The sequence below is a fragment of the Triticum aestivum genome, chromosome 7A, assembly GCF_018294505.1.
Source record: "Triticum aestivum cultivar Chinese Spring chromosome 7A, IWGSC CS RefSeq v2.1, whole genome shotgun sequence".
NCBI lineage: Eukaryota > Viridiplantae > Streptophyta > Magnoliopsida > Poales > Poaceae > Triticum > Triticum aestivum.
The window spans coordinates 192,690,880-192,710,561 of NC_057812.1; the positions used below are offsets into that span (position 1 = coordinate 192,690,880).

Sequence of the window (19,682 nt, forward strand, 5' to 3'; positions counted from 1 at the left end):
GTTTTGACAGATAACCGCTCATTGACCTCAAGAAGGAAGCGCTTGGCATTATCAGACTTCTGAGAAATTTCAAGTTGTCCAAAATAAATAGAAGGGCCAATTCAGCGGCTCATATGATTGCTAAATTTAGTTTTAGTTTTGATAATAGATCAGGTAGTTCTCTTTTTAATAGTTTCCCGCCCTGCATGACACCTGGCCACCTGCAATGAACGATTGTAATCACATTTTAAATTAATTGATATATGGAGAGGTGTTTAAAAAGAAAAATGGACGCACTGCTATGGAGAAAACGGGGAGAAGATCACCCACCTCGAATAGTGCTCTCATAAATAAAATGAGCTCAGTCAATGACGTGGGAACATGCAGTTGTTTTGCTGACATTGCGCATTTGATGAGGTGGATAAGTTGAATGTTAGGATAAATAAGATAGTGGAGACAAACTTCTCAGGTGCATAGGATTCACAAACAGGTGTATAACGGCTCAATTATACAATCCAAACTGCTCCACACAACTGCGGCATAGCACATACCACCGAAGCATACCGGTTTCGGTCAATGCAGTAGGAGATGTTCACGGTACACATCTCAGGTAAAAGTTTACATCCAAATTCATGGAGCAAACTAGCCCTAGAAACATAACTTACAACTCCTACCTCAAAGCAAAGCTATATCTGTATACATTTCTTTTGTACACATAAAACAGGATACAGGAATTATTAAAGAATGACCAATCTATAACATAAATCTGATTATGGAGTACCTAATAGTCGGCGCCGACGAAAATCGGCAGAAGTGACACACAAGAGGCCCCACCAACACTTGTTTGCATTGACCTTAGAACAGCGAGTCAAGGTATGAGTAGTTATAGAGGCGGCCATACTGAAGTAGGCTGCCGTAGGTCCTGTCCCAAACACCAACGAAGAGCGTGTCCGTGTCAGGGCTGAAAGACATGCCAGATATCTCACCAAAGAAATCCAGCTCTTGCCTCTTGTTATAATCACTTTTGACATCAAAGATGTGGACAAAGTCTGCCGGCTCCGCCATCGTCAGGAACTGACCATCTGATGTGTAGCGAGTAGATCTTATAGCACCAAGGTTACCCCTCAAGACATGGAGAGACTGCGAGAGATTTCTGGCATCCCAAACCCGGCATGTCCTGTCTTGATTGCCAGTGGCAAATGTCCGGCCATCGGGCTCCAAGCCGATGCAAATGAGAAATCCAAGTGACCTTTCATAGAATGAATAGTCTGTGTCCAGATACAAAACATTTAATTTTATATTTTCAAATGCATAGATAGGCACTCGCAAAATGCTTTAAACCTAACAAATGTGCATGTTTGATTTACCTTTCCTGAATTAGCATCAATAAGCAAAGCATCTGGGTCATCCCCGACAACGAGAACAAGCTTCCCATCAGGGCTCAAAGACGTGTGCTGCGCCAATAGAAGGATCAGTCATTGAAACTAAAATGTAAATTCAACAGTTATCCTAAATGTTACAAGTGACAGACAAGAAATTAATAGAATATTGTCCAGATATAATAAGAGAAGATGTGGAAAAAAAACAAAGTGATGGTTTAGCAGTTGGCACTGAAATTGACAAACATATAGTTGGATTCCAGGGTCAAGCACCATGGGCCTTATGGTGGCGGTCAGCCAGAAGAGCCAGTAATGGAAGGAGCACATTCGGCACCAAGACTTATAAGCACTATCAATATTTAATCATTTCCTTTAATTGAGTGTTCTGATTGGATTAGATTTCTTCGAGTACACTTTGGTTGCCTCAACTGTTGGCAGACTCTAGGTTTGATCGTTCAGTTCAAAAGATTTAGTTTATACACATCAAGTTAGGTTTAGGAAACCATTTCATGAAGACAAATAAAAGCTGGAGCTTGTTAGAAATGATAGTATAGAAGTATTGCTCTAGATAAAGTATGGAATACCAAAAAAAAGTAAATGAAAATGTGAATAACAGAACTTACATTCACTGGCCAATCAAAGCGGAAATGCTTACATAACTGGTATCTTTCCATATCATATTCTCTTACACCGGAGTCGTTAATAGATGCAATGAAGTGAACAGCGCCACTGAAGAAATTATGGACCAGAGAAAAACATTAATATTAATTTCACTTTCAAAAGAATTCTTGGCAGCAGCTATTGATATGAGCTCGTTCCAACATTCTGATGAAATAAGTTCTAGGGAAGAGTAATCTTGTGGCTACAGTCCAGCTAGTTTCTTAATCTTTTAAGAATGTTCAGCAAGATTGAATCTTTAACAGCCGAGCATAACATTTACCTAGAGGTGTTGAATATCTCCACTGCATTGGTGATTGCATTATCATCATATGTTGTCCTGCAGCAAAAGCTTATTCCTTCTTGGTCCAGGTTCTGCATCACATTGACCAAGGTTAACATCAGAAAACTATCAGTGTCAAGAGCTCACAAATATATTCAGCATACTCAAGTTCGAAATAAATGTAATATGTTGTTACTTGCCCACTGAATTTGTAAATGAACAGCATCAATTTAACTGAATAGGAGGTGCACTAGCAACCAGGCGAGAAAATAGCTAACAGCACATTCACACGCATCCCCACCAGCAAACAAGAGAGGCAATGGAACCTTGTCATGTTTCCATAAGAAAAATGGAACCTCATCATTTTTTTTCAGGGAAAATGGAACCTCATCATATGCTACAAGCTAATACTAAGAGAGTGGGTTCAGATATATAACAAATACTCCCTCCGCCCCGAATTACTTGTCGCAGAAATGGATGTATCTAGAATGCGACAAGTAATTCGGGGCGGAGGGAGTAGCAGATAGTGACAAATTTAAGGGAACTATAAAGATAAATGCCTGCGGACAATTCGTATCCACAGAATGCAAGCCATGGGATCAGCAACAGGGGCATTGCAGTCAAGAAGACCTTCAGACTGCACAAGGAGGTTCTGTCAGGTGCCTGCAGCTTCACGAGAACTATGCACAAGAGGGAGAAGTCAGTGCCGAGGTCATGAAGCAAGTGAACAGGGGGAGGGGTGCAGACACACTAAGGTGACAAAGGTGCTACCGATGGCCAGTTGGCCACATGAAAGATGGGCCGGTGGGGTAGGGAAATTGTAGGGTGGGTGGGTCGGTGAGGCAGGAGAAACACAGATGATGGTCACTGGTAAGGTACTGTGGAATGGGCAGGGTAAGATGATTGTCGTGGCAAGATGCAGCTATCCACAAGTTTGGGTTCTCCCAGTCAATTGCGAGATAGAACTCCCCCAAAAAATTAGGGTCAGTGCAAAAACAAAGTGATAAAGTGATCCTACTTTGCATATTAGCTCTCCTTGGAAACCACCAGCTACTAGCAAATTATCCTTGACTGCCAGCGTACTAACTTGAGTCTGAGAAAACCCTTCTAATAAACTTCCTGGATGTTTCTGCAATGAAATAATAAAATATCATTAATAGAGGTAGAGCAAGAAATGAAACTGCAACCTAGGATGAAAATTTAGTAACTATAGACACTACCTCACTTGGTGCGATATGCCCTTCGACATTCATAATTTCTGTGTCCACACCACTCAAGGCTGACCAGTGTAGCACCGAGTAATGCGATATTAGGTAAGCATCATGCTTAGATGTAGCCCATACTAAATTTCTCAGCTGCAGGCATAGATTAACTTGATTAATTTCTTATTTAACATCAATGTATCAGAAGAAAAATAAAGGAGCATCAATTAAGACTGACAACAAGCAGCCTCCACATTTCTTTTAACCAATTGAAACAAAAATACATGCAGAATGATGGAACAGACAAGTCTTTGAACAGGTTAAACCATTATGTGAATAATATCCTCAAATAATAATAAGCAGGGTGGTTAATAGACCGATTGAACCAAGCCAAATAGAACCCGAAATTCCATGGGAGTTCTCGGTGGACTTTATTTTCACACAGTCGATTCATCTTGGCATAGAAAATACAATCATAGGCACAATAAGATACATTAATAATCAAAGATACTCTAGGCACCCCTTCAATTAATTCTTTATAAACGCATCTATCTGCAATAAGAGGCAGACATGGTCATAAAGATGGCTATCAGGTGCCACCGTGCCAGTGACAGGTAGCAGGTAGGACTGTTCCCCCTTCCCATCAGATGGTAAGCCCCTGAAGAACTACAGAATTGACCTGTTCTAGCTAACTACTAACAGAAATAGGTATTGTACAAACACAAATGTAGTGTTATGAGCTAAATTGGTAGACACAAACATTGCACATACATCACAAGTGATAATAGTGAACTGAAGAGAAGTAGAGAGCAAGTTGGTTACGATTTAAAAAGTTTCTCGATAGCCTCTCCACTGCCATCTAAATGGTAAATAAATAATTACAGGGGCAAATATAGATCGAATTTTTTATGACTGGGCACTTCCTGTGTAATACAGTAGTTAGGTATAAATGTTACATTGTTACAACATAATTTCGTGTATGAACATTTAGATAAAACTGCAGACACGTTGCAATTGAAAAAATGCGCCATTTAATCTTTTGAAAAAGTTTCTAGTGTCTGATAGTTTAAACGTTCAAATAAAAATTTCTCTGGTAATACTTTTATAATAAACCATCTTTATTGAAATGCAGGATTTATAAAAAAACACTCTTATATTATGGGACGGAAGGAGTACTTACTAAACAAGGACTTATAGGAACTCACCTGAAAATGTAGAATAGTAGATTTTACTGATCTAGTATTTCGCCTGAACTCATAATATGTTCCGTCTTTCTCAGTAGATTTGCATGCCTGTTTTACAGAAGTGCCAATCACAACGTCAGAATATTTTCTCCCACACAAATTAACTTATTTGAAAGGCATACCTTCATTGCTGTTTCTGCAGAATTAGGTACATTCTCGTAATTTTTGTACTGTAATAATCTTGTCTCCCTGTATCCTTCTCTGGTAAGTTCCAGGCGATCCCATGGTATTCCTTGAATGTCTTTTCCACGTCTTGCTTCTTCAGATGATGTGTCGGATGCCTTATTCTAAAGCAACAATTATTTCTTTTAGAGCATTCCAGTGACTATACAAGCAATGGGAATAGTCAAACAAAGTTTCATTTAGTCTTCCAGATACAAACTGAATCATATGTATCTTAGCTCTGGTGGCTCAAAAGATAAATAAGAACTTAAAAGGTAAAAACTATTGGATTGTTTTTCCTAACTCATTGGAATGCACTGATATGTACCATAACAAATTTTATGAAAGTTCAGCAAGCAAAGAGAGAAAAGATAGGAAAACGCAGTTTAAGAAACACCCAAGTTATACAGGAAGGGGACCATGGAAAATGTATAGGGCAACTGAATGCAAAATGAGGCTTCAAGGTTGTGTAGGCATGTAGCTATCCTTTGAAAGTGTGGTGTCACACTAATTCCAAACTTAACATAGCAGCAAGTCAACAATTTCAACTGCCTAGTTATCCCTTCATTGCTTAATACGACGGCACAAGTCAACAACCGGAGTAAATTAGCTAAAGAATACTGAAAAGCCTACACAATCAAATTAACAAAAATCGACAGACAGATACACACCGCTTCGGCATCCTCGTCATCCTCCTCATCAGAGTCGTCCCTAGCCTCCGGCCCTAGGTAATCTTCACCATCCATGTCATCTACCGGATTATCCATGTCGCAATCATCCTCCATGTCCTCAACATTGTGCTCCTGATAATGAGACATGTCTCAGGGCCTGCAAGCGCGACAGCGATAATCAACAACACATGAAACATAAACGGACCACCATCACCAGAAACTTTCTAGAGCAGTTCCACAATAGTCCTATAATTCAACACATCAATTTCATAACCCCGTGTTAAGATTCGGTTGCTCGCATCAAAAGAAAACGTTAGGAAAAAAATAGAATGTCCAAAGCAAGTTAGGTCTTCGTTACCAAGAAGAGAAAATCCGCGGGGGTGTATCTCCACGCCAGGCCAATCGGGCAGAGGGGGGTGGGAGGGGGAGAAGAATTCGGCCTGGCGCGCTTTAGGACGAGGCCTGGAGGCGCGACCGTGGGCGTAGGGGAAGGGGTGACACGGCGGCGCCGGGTTTGGGAATTAGGCGGTGCGAAAGGTCGAGACGGCGCCGATACCCGAGAGGAGAGGTCTGGCCGATACAGACAGAACTGAACGTTTTTTCTTTTCCTTTTTGAGGGACGTTTTTGTTTTAGTATTTCTAAAACAACTAGGATTTGGAAATTGTTCTATTCTATTTCGAATTCGTATGCCCATATTTATATTTGGTCATGTCTTTGCACCGTATTAAATGGAAATACATAAGATCATCTACAGCTGCATATGACAAATCGACGCGCTTAGGCGTTTCCGCACGTAATGACCGGGCACTCCTCAAATTAACACAACTACATCCAGACATCTCATACTAAATTCTCAAATTAATACAAAAGCATGCAAATTTAAAAACCTACGTACTACGTAGCTACTCCTCGCCAGAGATGTGGCAATCTTCGTGCCCGACTCCGGGTACATGGGCGGCAATCTTCGTGTCCGGCTCCGCTCGGCCTCCTCCTATATCTTCGCGTCAAGTTTGGCAAAGAGCGCGTCGGACGCTGCCTGCTCCTGCCAAAGGAACTGTTGATTGGCCTCCACATATGCCTCATCCTGGATGGACTCCAGGATGGCCTGATGCTTCGCCATCTCCACGGCTTGGGCGACGGCGAACTCCACCTCCGCCTCGTGCATGGTGAACCCTCGAGCAGGCTGCTCCGCCTCCTCCTCCTCTGGATCCGTCACTTCCTCCTCCGGATCTGCCACCTTCATCGGCTCCGGTAGCCGCTCTTCCTCCTTGTCCTTCGGCTCCTGCTCCTCCTCCTCCTCCTGCTCCCGCGAGTTCAAAGGCAGACCAATAGCAATGCGGGCGGCGCACCTCGCCTGGATCTCCTCCGCGATCTGCCACCGGCGCTCTAGTGTCAGCATAGTGTACGTCATGATCTTGCATCGGACCATGGCAACGTCGGAGAGCGTGGGAGAGCAGGGAGAGGAGGCGGACGGGCTTAAGTGGCGGCGTAGAGAGGGAGGAGGTGGATGGGCTAGGGTTGGGGGACGACGGTCGGTTAATTAGCCGGATTTGGCCTCGTGCGGCGAGCCGAAGTAGCACCATGCGGCGTTCACACGACGACGACGGAGGAGGCGTTAGTCGGACACTGAGTTTTCGGGCGTTTCCGCGTGGGACCCCATCGTCAGTCCTATGTGGCGGGCGCGCCCTAGCGCCCCCATATCCGCCCCATATTTGGGATGGATATGTGGGGTGCCAGTCAGCCCGGGCGTTTGAGACCCGTTCGAGGCGCCCATCTGGATTAATTTTCCGTGACCAGTCAGCGACCGGGCGGGCCACCTGGGCATTTGAGGCCGGTTTGGGGTGCTCGGCTATAGATGCTCTAACTGCATGTCATTTTGCGTGGTATATTATTCTCAAAATTTACCCAATAATAATGCATTGAATGCAAACTGAGCGTTAAGCTCAGATGGTTATGTTGGAAATATGCCCTGGAGGCAATAATAAAATGGTTATTATTATATTTCTTTGTTCATGATAATTGTATATTGTTCATGCTATAATTGTGTTATCCGGAAATCGTAATACATGTGTGAATACATAGACCACAACACGTCCCTAGTGAGCCTCTAGTTGACTAGCTCGTTGATCAAAAGATAGTCATGGTTTCCTGACTATGGACATTGGATGTCATTGATAACGGGATCACATCATTAGGAGAATGATGTGATGGACAAGACCCAATCCTAAGCATAGCTTGAAGATCGTGTAGTTCGTTTGCTATAGCTTTTCTGAATGTCAAGTATCATTTCCTTAGACCATGAGATTGTGCAACTCCCGGATACCGTAGGAGTGCTTTGGGTGTACCAAACGTCACAACGTAACTGGGTGACTATAAAGGTGCACTACGGGTATCTCCGAAAGTGTCTGTTGGGTTGGCACGAATCAAGACTGGGATTTGTCACTCCGTATGATGGAGAGGTATCTCTGGGTCCACTCGGTAATGCATCATCATAATGAGCTCAATGTGACCAAGTGGTTGATCACAGGATCATGCATTACGGTACGAGTAAAGTGACTTGCCGGTAACGAGATTGAACGAGGTATTGGGATACTGACGATCGAGTCTCGGGCAAGTAACGTACCGATTGATAAAGGGAATTGTATACGGGATTGATTGAATCCTCGACATCGTGGTTCATCCGATGAGATCCTCGAGGAGCATGTGGGAGCCAACATGGGTATCCAGATCCCGTTGTTGGTTATTGACCGGAGAGTCGTCTCGGTCATGTCTGCGTGTCTCCCGAACCCGTAGGGTCTACACACTTAAGGTTCGGTGACGCTAGGGTTGTTGAGATATTATTATATGGTACCCCGAAAGTTGTTCGGAGTCCCGGATGAGATCCCGAACATCACGAGGAGTTTCGGAATGGTCCGGAGGTGAAGATTTATATATAGGAAGTTAATTTTCGGCCATCGGGAAAGTTTCAGGGGTAATCGGTATTGTACCGGGACCACCGGAAGGGTCCTGGGGGTCCACCGGGTGGGGCCACCTATCCCGGAGGGCCCCATGGGCTGAAGTGGGAGGGGAACCAGCTCCTAGTGGGCTGGTGCGCCCCCCCCCATGGGCCTCCCCTGCGCCTAGGGTTGGAAACCCTAGGGGTGGGGGCGCCCCACTTGGCTTGGGGGGCACTCCCTTGGCCGCCGCCCCCTTCTCCTTGGAGATTGCATCTCCTAGGGTCGGCGCCCTCCCTAGGGGTCCTATATATAGTGGGGGGGAGGGAGGGCAGCCGCACCCTAGCCCCTGGCGCCTCCCTCTCCCTCCCGTGACACTCCTCCCTCTCCCTGAGCTTGGCGAAGCCCTGCTGAGATCATCGTTGCTTCCACCACCACGCCGTCGTGCTGCTGGATCTTCATCAACCTCTCCTTCCCCCTTGCTGGATCAAGTTGGAGGAGACGTCTTCCCAACCGTACGTGTGTTGAACACGGAGGTGCCGTCCGTTCGGCGCTAGGTCATCACTGATTTGGATCACGACGAGTACGACTCCATCAACCCCGTTCTCTTGAACGCTTCCGCGCGCGATCTACAAGGGTATGTAGATGCACTCCCTCTCTCCCTCATTGCTAGATGACTCCATAGATTTATCTTGGTGATGCGTAGAAAATTTTAAAATTCTGCTACGTTCCCCAACGGTGGCATCATGAGCTAGGTCTATGCGTAGTTTCTATGCACGAGTAGAACACAAAGCAGTTGTGGGCGTGGATATTGTCAATTTGCTTACCGTTACTAGTCTTATATTGATTCGGCGGCATCGTGGGATGAAGCGGCCCGGACCGACCTTACACGTACGCTTACGTGAGACTGGTTCCACTGACTGAAATGCACTAGTTGCATAAGGTGGCTAGCGGGTGTCTGTCTCTCCCACTTTAGTCGGATCGGATTCGATGAAAAGGGTCCTTATGAAGGGTAAATAGAAATTGGCATATCACGTTGTGGTTTTGGCGTAGGTAAGAAACGTTCTTGCTAGAAACCTATAGCAACCACGTAAAAACTTGCAACAACAATTAGAGGACGTCTAACTTATTTTTGTAGCATGTGCCGTGTGATGTGATATGGCCAAAAGGATGTGATGAATGATATATGTGATGTATGGGATTGATCATGTTCTTGTAATAGGAATCACGACTTGCATGTCGATGAATATGACAACCGGCAGGAGCCATAGGAGTTGTCTTTATTTATTTATGACCTGCGTGTCAACATAAACGTCATGTAATTACTTTACTTTATTGCTAAAGCGTTAGCCATAGTAGTAGAAGTAATAGATGACGAGACAACTTCAAGAAGACACGATGATGGAGATCATGATGATGGAGATCATGGTGTCATGCCGGTGACAACGATGATCATGAAGCCCCGAAGATGGAGATCAAAAGGAGCAAATGATATTGGCCATATCATGTCACTATTTGATTGCATGTGATGTTTATCATGTTTTACAACTTATTTTCTTAGAACGACGGTAGCTTAAATAAGATGATCCCTCGTAATAATTTCAAGAAAGTGTCCCCCCTAACTGTGCACCGTTGCGAAGGTTCGTTGTTTCGAAGCACCACGTGATGATCGGGTGTGATAGATTCTAACGTTCGAATACAACGGGTGTAAGCCAGATTTACACACGCAATACACTTAGGTTGACTTGACGAGCCTAGCATGTACAGACATGGCCTCGGAACACGGAAGACCGAAAGGTCGAGCATGAGTCGTATAGAAGATACGATCAACATGAAGATGTTCACCGATGTTGACTAGTCCGTCTCACATGATGATCAAAAACGGCCTAGTTGACTCAGATCATGTTTCACTTAGATGACTAGAGGGATGTCTATCTGAGTGGGAGTTCATTGAATAATTTGATTAGATGAACTTAATTATCATGAACTTAGTCTAAAATCTTTACACTATGTCTTGTAGATCAAATGTCCCACGCTAATGTTGCCCTCAACTTCAACGCGTTCCTAGAGAAAACCAAGCTGAAAGATGATGGCAGCAACTATACGGACTGGGTCCGGAACCTGAGGATCATCCTCATAGCTGCCAAGAAAGATTATGTCCTAGAAGCACCGCTAGGTGACGCACCCATCCCAGAGAACCAAGATGTTATGAACGCTTGGCAGTCACGTGCTAATGATTACTCCCTCGTTCAGTGCGGCATGCTTTACAGCTTAGAACCGGGGCTCCAAAAGCGTTTTGAGCGACACAGAGCATATGAGATGTTCGAAGAGCTGAAAATAGTTTCCCAAGCTCATGCCTAGATCGAGAGATATGAAGTCTCCGACAAGTTCTTCAGTTGTAAGATGGAGGAAAATAGTTCTGTCAGTGAGCACATACTCAAAATGTCTGGGTTGCATAACCGCTTGACTCGGCTGGGAGTTAATCTCCCGGATGACGCGGTCATTGACAGAATCCTTCAGTCGCTTCCACCAAGCTGTTGGAAATATGCCCTAGAGGCAATAATAAAAGTATTATTATATTTCAATGTTCATGATAAATGTCTTTTATTCATGCTATAACTGTATTATCCGGAAATCGTAATACACGTGTGAATACTTAGACCACAATATGTCCCTGGTGAGCCTCTAGTTGACTAGCTCGTTGTGATCAACAGATAGTCATGGTTTCCTGACTATGGACATTGGATGTCGTTGATAACGGGATCACATCATTAGGAGAATGATGTGATGGACAAGACCCAATTCTAAGCATAGCATAAAAGATCGTGTAGTTCGTTTTGCTAGAGCTTTGCCAGTGTCAAGTATCTCTTCCTTCGACCATGAGATCGTGTAACTCCCGGATACCGTAAGAGTGCCTTGGGTGTATCAAACGTCACAACGTAACTGGGTGACTATAAATGTGCATTACAGGTATCTCCGAAAGTATCTGTTGGGTTGACACGGATCGAGACTGGGATTTGTCACTCCGTATGACGGAGAGGTATCTCTGGGCCCACTCGGTAATGCATCATCATAATGAGCTCAATGTGACCAAGGTGTTGGACACGGGATCATGCATTACGGTACGAGTAAAGTGACTTGCCGGTAACGAGACTGAACAAGGTATTGGGATACCGACGATCGAGTCTCGGGCAAGTAACGTACCGATTGACAAAGGGAATTGCATACAGGGTTTGATCGAATCCTTGACATCGTGGTTCATCCGATGACAACATCGAGGAGCATGTGGGAGCCATCATGGGTATCCAGATCCCGCTGTTGGTTATTGACTGAGAGCGTCTCGGTCATGTCTGCATGTCTCCCGAACCCGTAGGGTCTACACACTTAAGGTTCGGTGACGCTAGGGTTATTAGGAAGACTAGTATGTGACTACCGAATGTTGTTCGGAGTCCCGGATGGGATCCTGGACGTCACGAGGAGCTCTGGAATGGTCCGGAGGTAAAGATTTATATATGGGAAGTTGTCAAACAGACACCGGGAAGTTTCGGGGTCAAACCGGTATTGTACCGGGGCCACCGGAAGAGTTCCGGGGGTCCACCGGGAGGGGCCACCCCTCCTGGGGGGCCACATGGGCTGCGTGGGGCAGGGAGCCAGCCCCTAGTGGGCTGGCCGCACCCCCTCCCTTGGGCCCATGCGCCTAGGGTTGAGGGGGGAACCCTAAAGGGGGCGCCCCCCTTGGCTTGGGGGGCAAGCCACCCTCTCCCCTCTCCCCTAGGCCGCCGCACCCCCCCCTAGATGGGTTCTAGGGGGCCGGCCCCCTTCTCCCTTCCCCCTATAAATAGAGGGGTGAGGGGAGGGCAGCCGCACCACTCTCCAAGGCGCAACCCTCCCCTCCCCAACACCTCTCCTCCTCCATTGTGTGCTTGGCGAAGCCCTGTCGGAGTACTGCCTCTCCACCATCACCACGCCGTCGTGCTGCCGGTGGAGCTGTCTTCCTCAACCTCTCCTTCCCCCTTGCTGGATCAAGAAGGAGGAGACGTCTCCCGTCCCGTACGTGTGTTGAACGCGGAGGTGTTGTCCGTTCAGCACTTGGTCATCGATGATTCAAATCACGTCGAGTACGACTACATCATCACCTTGCAAGCTTCCGCACGCGATCTACAAGTGGTATGTAGATGCTAACTCTCTCCCTTGACTTGTTGCTTAGATGAACTCATAGATGGATCTTGGTGAAACCGTAGAAAAAATTTTAATTTTCTGCAACGTTCCCCAACAGTGGTATCAGAGCCAGGTTTATGCGTAGTTCTCTTTGCACGAGTAGAACACAATTTTGTTGTGGGCGTGGATTTTGTCATCTTACTTGCATCTACTAGTCTTTTCTTGCTCAACGGTATTGTGGGATGAAGCGGCCCGGACCAACCTTACACGTACACTTACGTGAGACCGGTTCCACCGACTGACATGCACTAGTTGCATAAGGTGGCTGGCGGGTGTCTGTCTCTCCCACTTTAGTTGGAGCGGATTCGATGAAAAGGGCCCTTATGAAGGGTAAATAGAAGTTGATAAAATCACGTTGTGGTTATTCGTAGGTAAGAAAACGTTCTTGCTAGAACCCAATTGCAGCCACGTAAAAGATGCAACAACAATTAGAGGACGTCTAACTTGTTTTTGCAGCGATTGATCATGTGATGTGATATGGCCAGAAGTTGTGATGAATGATGAATTGTGATGTATGAGATCATGTTCTTTGTAATAGGATTCACGACTTGCATGTCGATGAGTATGACAACCGGCAGGAGCCATAGGAGTTGTCTTTATTTTTGTATGACCCGCGTGTCATTGAATAACGCCATGTAAACTACTTTACTTTATTGCTAAACGTTAGTCATAGAAGTAGAAGTAGTCGTTGGTGTGACAACTTCATGAAGACACGATGATGGAGATCATGATGATGGAGATCATGGTGTCAAGCCGGTGACAAGATGATCATGGAGCCCCGAAGATGAAGATCAATGGAGCTATATGATATTGGCCATATCATGTCACAACTATATAATTGCATGTGATGTTTATTATGTATTATGCATCTTGTTTACTTAGGACGACGGTAGTAAATAAGATGATCCCTTATAAAATTTCAAAAAGTGTTCTCCCCTAACTGTGCACCGTTGCTACAGTTCGTCGCTTCTAAGCACCACGTGATGATCGGGTGTGATGGATTCTTACGTTCACATACAACGGGTGTAAGACAGTTTTACACAGCGAAAACACTTAGGGTTAACTTGACGAGCCTAGCATGTGCAGACATGGCCTCGGAACACGGAGACCGAAAGGTCGAACACGAATCGTATGGAAGATACGATCAATATGAGAATGTTCACCGACAATGACTAGTCCGTCTCACGTGATGATCGGACACGGGCTAGTCGACTCGGATCGTGTAACACTTAGATGACTAGAGGGATGTCTAATCTAAGTGGGAGTTCATAATTTGATTAGAACTTTATTATCATGAACTTAGTCTAAAACCTTTGCAAATATGTCTTGTAGATCAATGGCCAACGCTAATGTCAACATGAACTTCAACGCGTTCCTAGAGAAAACCAAGCTGAAAGATGATGGCAGCAACTATACGGACTGGGTCCGGAACCTGAGGATCATCCTCATAGCTGCCAGGAAACAATATGTCCTAGAAGGACCGCTAGGTGACGCTCCCGTCCCAGAGAACCAAGACATTATGAATGCTTGGCAGTCTCGTGCTGATGATTACTCCCTCGTTCAGTGCGGCATGCTTTACAGCTTAGAACCGGGGCTCCAAAAACGTTTTGAGCATCACGGAGCATATGAGATGTTCGAAGAGCTGAAACTAGTTTTCCAAGTTCATGCCCGGGTCGAGAGATATGATGTCTCTGACAAATTCTACAGTTGTAAGATGGAGGAAAACAGTTCTGTCAGTGAGCACATCCTGAAGATGTCTGGGTTGCACAACCGTATGACCCAGCTGAACATTAACCTCCCAGATGAGGCGGTCATTGACAGAATCCTCCAGTCGCTCCCACCAAGCTACAAGAGCTTTGTGATGAACTACAACATGCAGGGGATGGAAAAGACCATTCCTGAAGTGTTCTCGATGCTGAAGTCAGCAGAGGCTGAAATCAAGAAAGAACATCAAGTGTTGATGGTCAATAAGACCACTAAGTTCAAGAAGGGCAAGGGTAAGAAGAACTTCAAGAAGGACGGCAAAGATGTTGCCGCGCCCGGTAAGCCTGTTGCCGGGAAGAAGTCAAAGAATGGACCTAAGCCTGAGACTGAGTGCTTTTATTGCAAGGGGAAGGGTCACTGGAAGCGGAACTGCCCCAAATACTTAGCGGATAAGAAGGCCGGCAACACCAAAGGTATATTTGATATACATGTGATTGATGTGTACCTTACCAGTACTCGTAGTAACTCCTGGGTATTTGATACCGGTGCCGTTGCTCATATTTGTAACTCACAGCAGGAGCTGCGGAATAAACGGAGACTGGCGAAGGACGAGGTGACGATGCGCGTCGGGAATGGTTCCAGAGTCGATGTGATCGCCGTCGGCACGCTGCCTCTACATTTACCTACGGGATTAGTTTTGAACCTTAATAATTGTTATTTAGTGCCAAGTTTGAGCATGAACATTGTATCTGAATCTCGTTTAATACGAGATGGCTACTCATTTAAGTCTGAGAATAATGGTTGTTCGATTTATATGAGAGATATGTTTTATGGTCATGCTCCGATGGTCAATGGTTTATTCTTAATGAATCTCGAGCGTAATATTACACATGTTCATAGTGTAGATGCCAAAAGATTTAAAGTTGATAACGATAGTCCCACATACTTGTGGCACTGCCGCCTTGGTCACATTGGTGTCAAGCGCATGAAGAAGCTCCATGCCGATGGACTTTTAGAGTCTCTTGATTATGAATCGTTTGACACGTGCGAACCATGCCTTTTGGGAAAAATGACCAAGACTCCGTTCTCCGGAACAATGGAGCGAGCAACCAACTTGTTGGAAATCATACATACCGATGTGTGCGGTCCAATGAGCGTTGAGGCTCGCGGAGGATATCGTTATGTTCTCACTCTCACAGATGACTTGAGTAGATATGGGTATGTCTACTTAATGAAACACAAGTCTGAGACCTTTGAAAAGTTCAAGGAATTTCAGAATGAGGTAGAGAATCAACGTGACCGAAATATAAAATTCTTACGATCAGATCGTGGAGGAGAATACTTAAGTCACGAATTTGGTACACACTTAAGGAAATGTGGAATCGTTTCATAGCTCACGCCGCCTGGAACACCTCAGCGAAACGGTGTGTCCGAACGTCGTAATCGCACCCTATTGGATATGGTGCGGTCTATGATGTCTCTTACCGATTTACCGCTATCATTTTGGGGATACGCTCTAGAGACAGCTACATTCACTTTAAATAGGGCACCGTCTAAATCCGTTGAGACGGCACCGTATGAATTATGGTTTGGAAAGAAACCTAAGCTGTCGTTTCTAAAAGTTTGGGGATGCGATGCTTATGTCAAGAAACTTCAACCTGAAAAGCTCGAACCCAAGTCGGAAAAATGCGTATTCATAGGATACCCTAAGGAAACTGTCGGGTATACCTTCTACTTAAGATCCGAAGGCAAGATCTTTGTTGCCAAGAACGGATGCTTTCTGGAAAAAGAGTTTCTCTCGAAAGAAGTAAGTGGGAGGAAAGTAGAACTCGATGAAGTACCACCTCTTGAGCGGGAAAGTGGCGCAGCGCAGGAAACCGTTCCTGTGATGCCCACACCAACTGAAGAGGAAAACAATGATGATGATCAAGGTACTTCGGATCAAGTTACTGCTGAACTTCGTAGGTCCACAAGGACACGTTCCGCACCAGAGTGGTACGGCAACCCTGTCCTGGAAATCATGTTGTTAGACAACAATGAACCTTCGAACTATGAAGAAGCGATGGCGGGCCCGGATTCCAACAAATGGCTTGAAGCCATGAAATCCGAGATAGAATCCATGTATGAAAACAAAGTATGGACTTTGACAGACTTGCCCGATGATCGGCGAGCGATAGAAAACAAATGGATTTTTAAGAAGAAGACGGACGCGGATGGTAATGTTACAATCTATAAGGCTCGACTTGTCGCTAAGGGTTATCGACAAGTTCAAGGGATTGACTACGACGAGACTTTCTCTCCCGTAGCGAAGCTGAAGCCCGTCCGAATCATGTTAGAAATTGCCGCATACTATGATTATGAGATATGTCAAATGGACGTCAAAACGGCATTCCTTAACGGGCATCTTAAGGAAGAACTGTATATGATGCAGCCGGAAGGTTTTGTCGATCCTCGGAATGCTAACAAAGTATGCAAGCTCCAGCGATCCATTTATGGACTGGTGCAAGCATCTCGGAGTTGGAACATTCGCTTTGATGAGATGATCAAAGCGTTTGGGTTTATGCAGACTTATGGAGAAGCCTGCGTTTACAAGAAAGTGAGTGGGAGCTCTGTAGCATTTCTCATATTATATGTAGATAACATACTCTTGATGGGAAATAATATAGAATTTCTGGACAGCATTAAGGCCTACTTGAATAAGTGTTTTTCAATGAAGGACCTTGGAGAAGCTGCTTATATATTAGGCATCAAGATCTATAGAGATAGATCGAGACGCCTCATAGGTCTTTCACAAAGCACATACGTTGATAAGATTTTGAAGAGGTTCAAAATGGATCAGTCCAAGAAGGGGTTCTTGCCTATGTTACAAGGTGTGAGATTGAGCTCGGCTCAGTCACCGACCACGGCAAAAGATAAAGAAGAGATGAGTGTCATCCCCTATGCTTCAGCCATAGGATCTATTATGTATGCCATGCTGTGTACCAGACCCGATGTAAACCTTGCCGTAAGTTTGGTAGAAAGATACCAAAGTAATCCTGGCAAGGAACACTGGACAGCGGTCAAGAATATCCTGAAGTACCTGAAAAGGACAAAGGACATGTTTCTCGTTTATGGAAGAGACGAAGAGCTCGTCGTAAAGGGTTACGTCGACGCTAGCTTCGACTCAGATCTGGATGACTCTAAGTCACAAACCGGATACGTGTATATGTTGAATGGTAGAGCAGTAAGCTGGTGCAGCTGCAAGCAGAGCGTCGTGGCGGGATCTACGTGTGAAGCGGAGTACATGGCAGCCTCGGAGGCAGCGCATGAAGCGATTTGGGTGAAGGAGTTCATCACCGACCTAGGAGTCATACCCAATGCGTCGGGGCCGATCAAACTCTTCTGTGACAACACTGGAGCTATTGCCCTCGCCAAGGAGCCCAGGTTTCACAAGAAGACCAGGCACATCAAGCGTCGTTTCAACTCCATCCGTGAAAATGTTCAAGATGGAGACATAGAGATTTGCAAAGTGCACACGGATCTGAATGTCGCAGATCCGCTGACTAAACCTCTCTCGCGTGCAAAACATGATCAACACCAGAACTCTATGGGTGTTCGATTCATCACAATGTAACTAGATTGGTGACTCTAGTGCAAGTGGTAGACTGTTGGAAATATGCCCTAGAGGCAATAATAAAAGTATTATTATATTTCAATGTTCATGATAAATGTCTTTTATTCATGCTATAACTGTATTATCTGGAAATCGTAATACACGTGTGAATACTTAGACCACAATATGTCCCTGGTGAGCCTCTAGTTGACTAGCTCGTTGTGATCAACAGATAGTCATGGTTTCCTGACTATGGACATTGGATGTCGTTGATAATGGGATCACATCATTAGGAGAATGATGTGATGGACAAGACCCAATTCTAAGCATAGCATAAAAGATCGTGTAGTTCGTTTTGCTAGAGCTTTGCCAGTGTCAAGTATCTCTTCCTTTGACCATGAGATCGTGTAACTCCCAGATACCGTAAGAGTGCCTTGGGTGTATCAAACGTCACAACGTAACTGGGTGACTATAAAGGTGCATTACAGGTATCTCCGAAAGTATCTGTTGGGTTGACACGGATCGAGACTGGGATTTGTCACTCCGTATGACGGAGAGGTATCTTTGGGCCCACTCGGTAATGCATCATCATAATGAGCTCAATGTGACCAAGGTGTTGGACACGGGATCATGCATTACGGTATGAGTAAAGTGACTTGCCGGTAACGAGACTGAACAAGGTATTGGGATACCGACGATCGAGTCTCGGGCAAGTAACGTACCGATTGACAAAGGGAATTGCATACAGGGTTTGATCGAATCCTCGACATCGTGGTTCATCCGATGACAACATCGAGGAGCATGTGGGAGCCATCATGGGTATCCAGATCCCGCTGTTGGTTATTGACTGAGAGCGTCTCGGTCATGTCTGCATGTCTCCCGAACCCGTAGGGTCTACACACTTAAGGTTCGGTGACGCTAGGGTTATTAGGAAGACTAGTATGTGACTACCGAATGTTGTTCGGAGTCCCGGATGGGATCCTGGACGTCACGAGGAGCTCCGGAAGGGTCCGGAGGTAAAGATTTATATATGGGAAGTTGTCAAACAGACACCGGGAAGTTTCGGGGTCATACCGGTATTGTACCGGGGCCACCGGAAGAGTTCCGGGGGTCCACCGGGAGGGGCCACCCCTCCCGGGGGGCCACATGGGCTGCGTGGGGCAGGGAGCCAGCCCCTGGTGGGCTGGCCGCACCCCCTCCCTTGGGCCCATGCGCCTAGGGTTGAGGGGGGAACCCTAGAGGGGGCGCCCCCCTTGGCTTGGGGGGCAAGCCACCCTCTCCCCTCTCCCCTAGGCCGCCGCACCCCCCCCCTAGATGGGTTCTAGGGGGCCGGCCCCCTTCTCCCTTCCCCCTATAAATAGAGGGGTGAGGGGAGGGCAGCCGCACCACTCTCCAAGGCGCAGCCCTCCCCTCCCCAACACCTCTCCTCCTCCATTGTGTGCTTGGCGAAGCCCTGTCGGAGTACTGCCTCTCCACCATCACCACGCCGTCGTGCTGCCGGTGGAGCTGTCTTCCTCAACCTCTCCTTCCCCCTTGCTGGATCAAGAAGGAGGAGACGTCTCCCATCCCGTACGTGTGTTGAACGCGGAGGTGCTGTCCGTTCAGCACTTGGTCATCGGTGATTCGAATCACGTCGAGTACGACTACATCATCACCT

General features: G+C 45.8%; 1 pseudogene; it reads right to left on the minus strand.

Moving 5' to 3' along the window:
• Nucleotides 1-458: 458 nt before the first annotated feature.
• LOC123150595 (uncharacterized WD repeat-containing protein C2A9.03-like) lies at nucleotides 459-6,166 on the minus strand (annotated as a pseudogene).
• Between the last annotated feature and the right edge of the window lie 13,516 nt (nucleotides 6,167-19,682).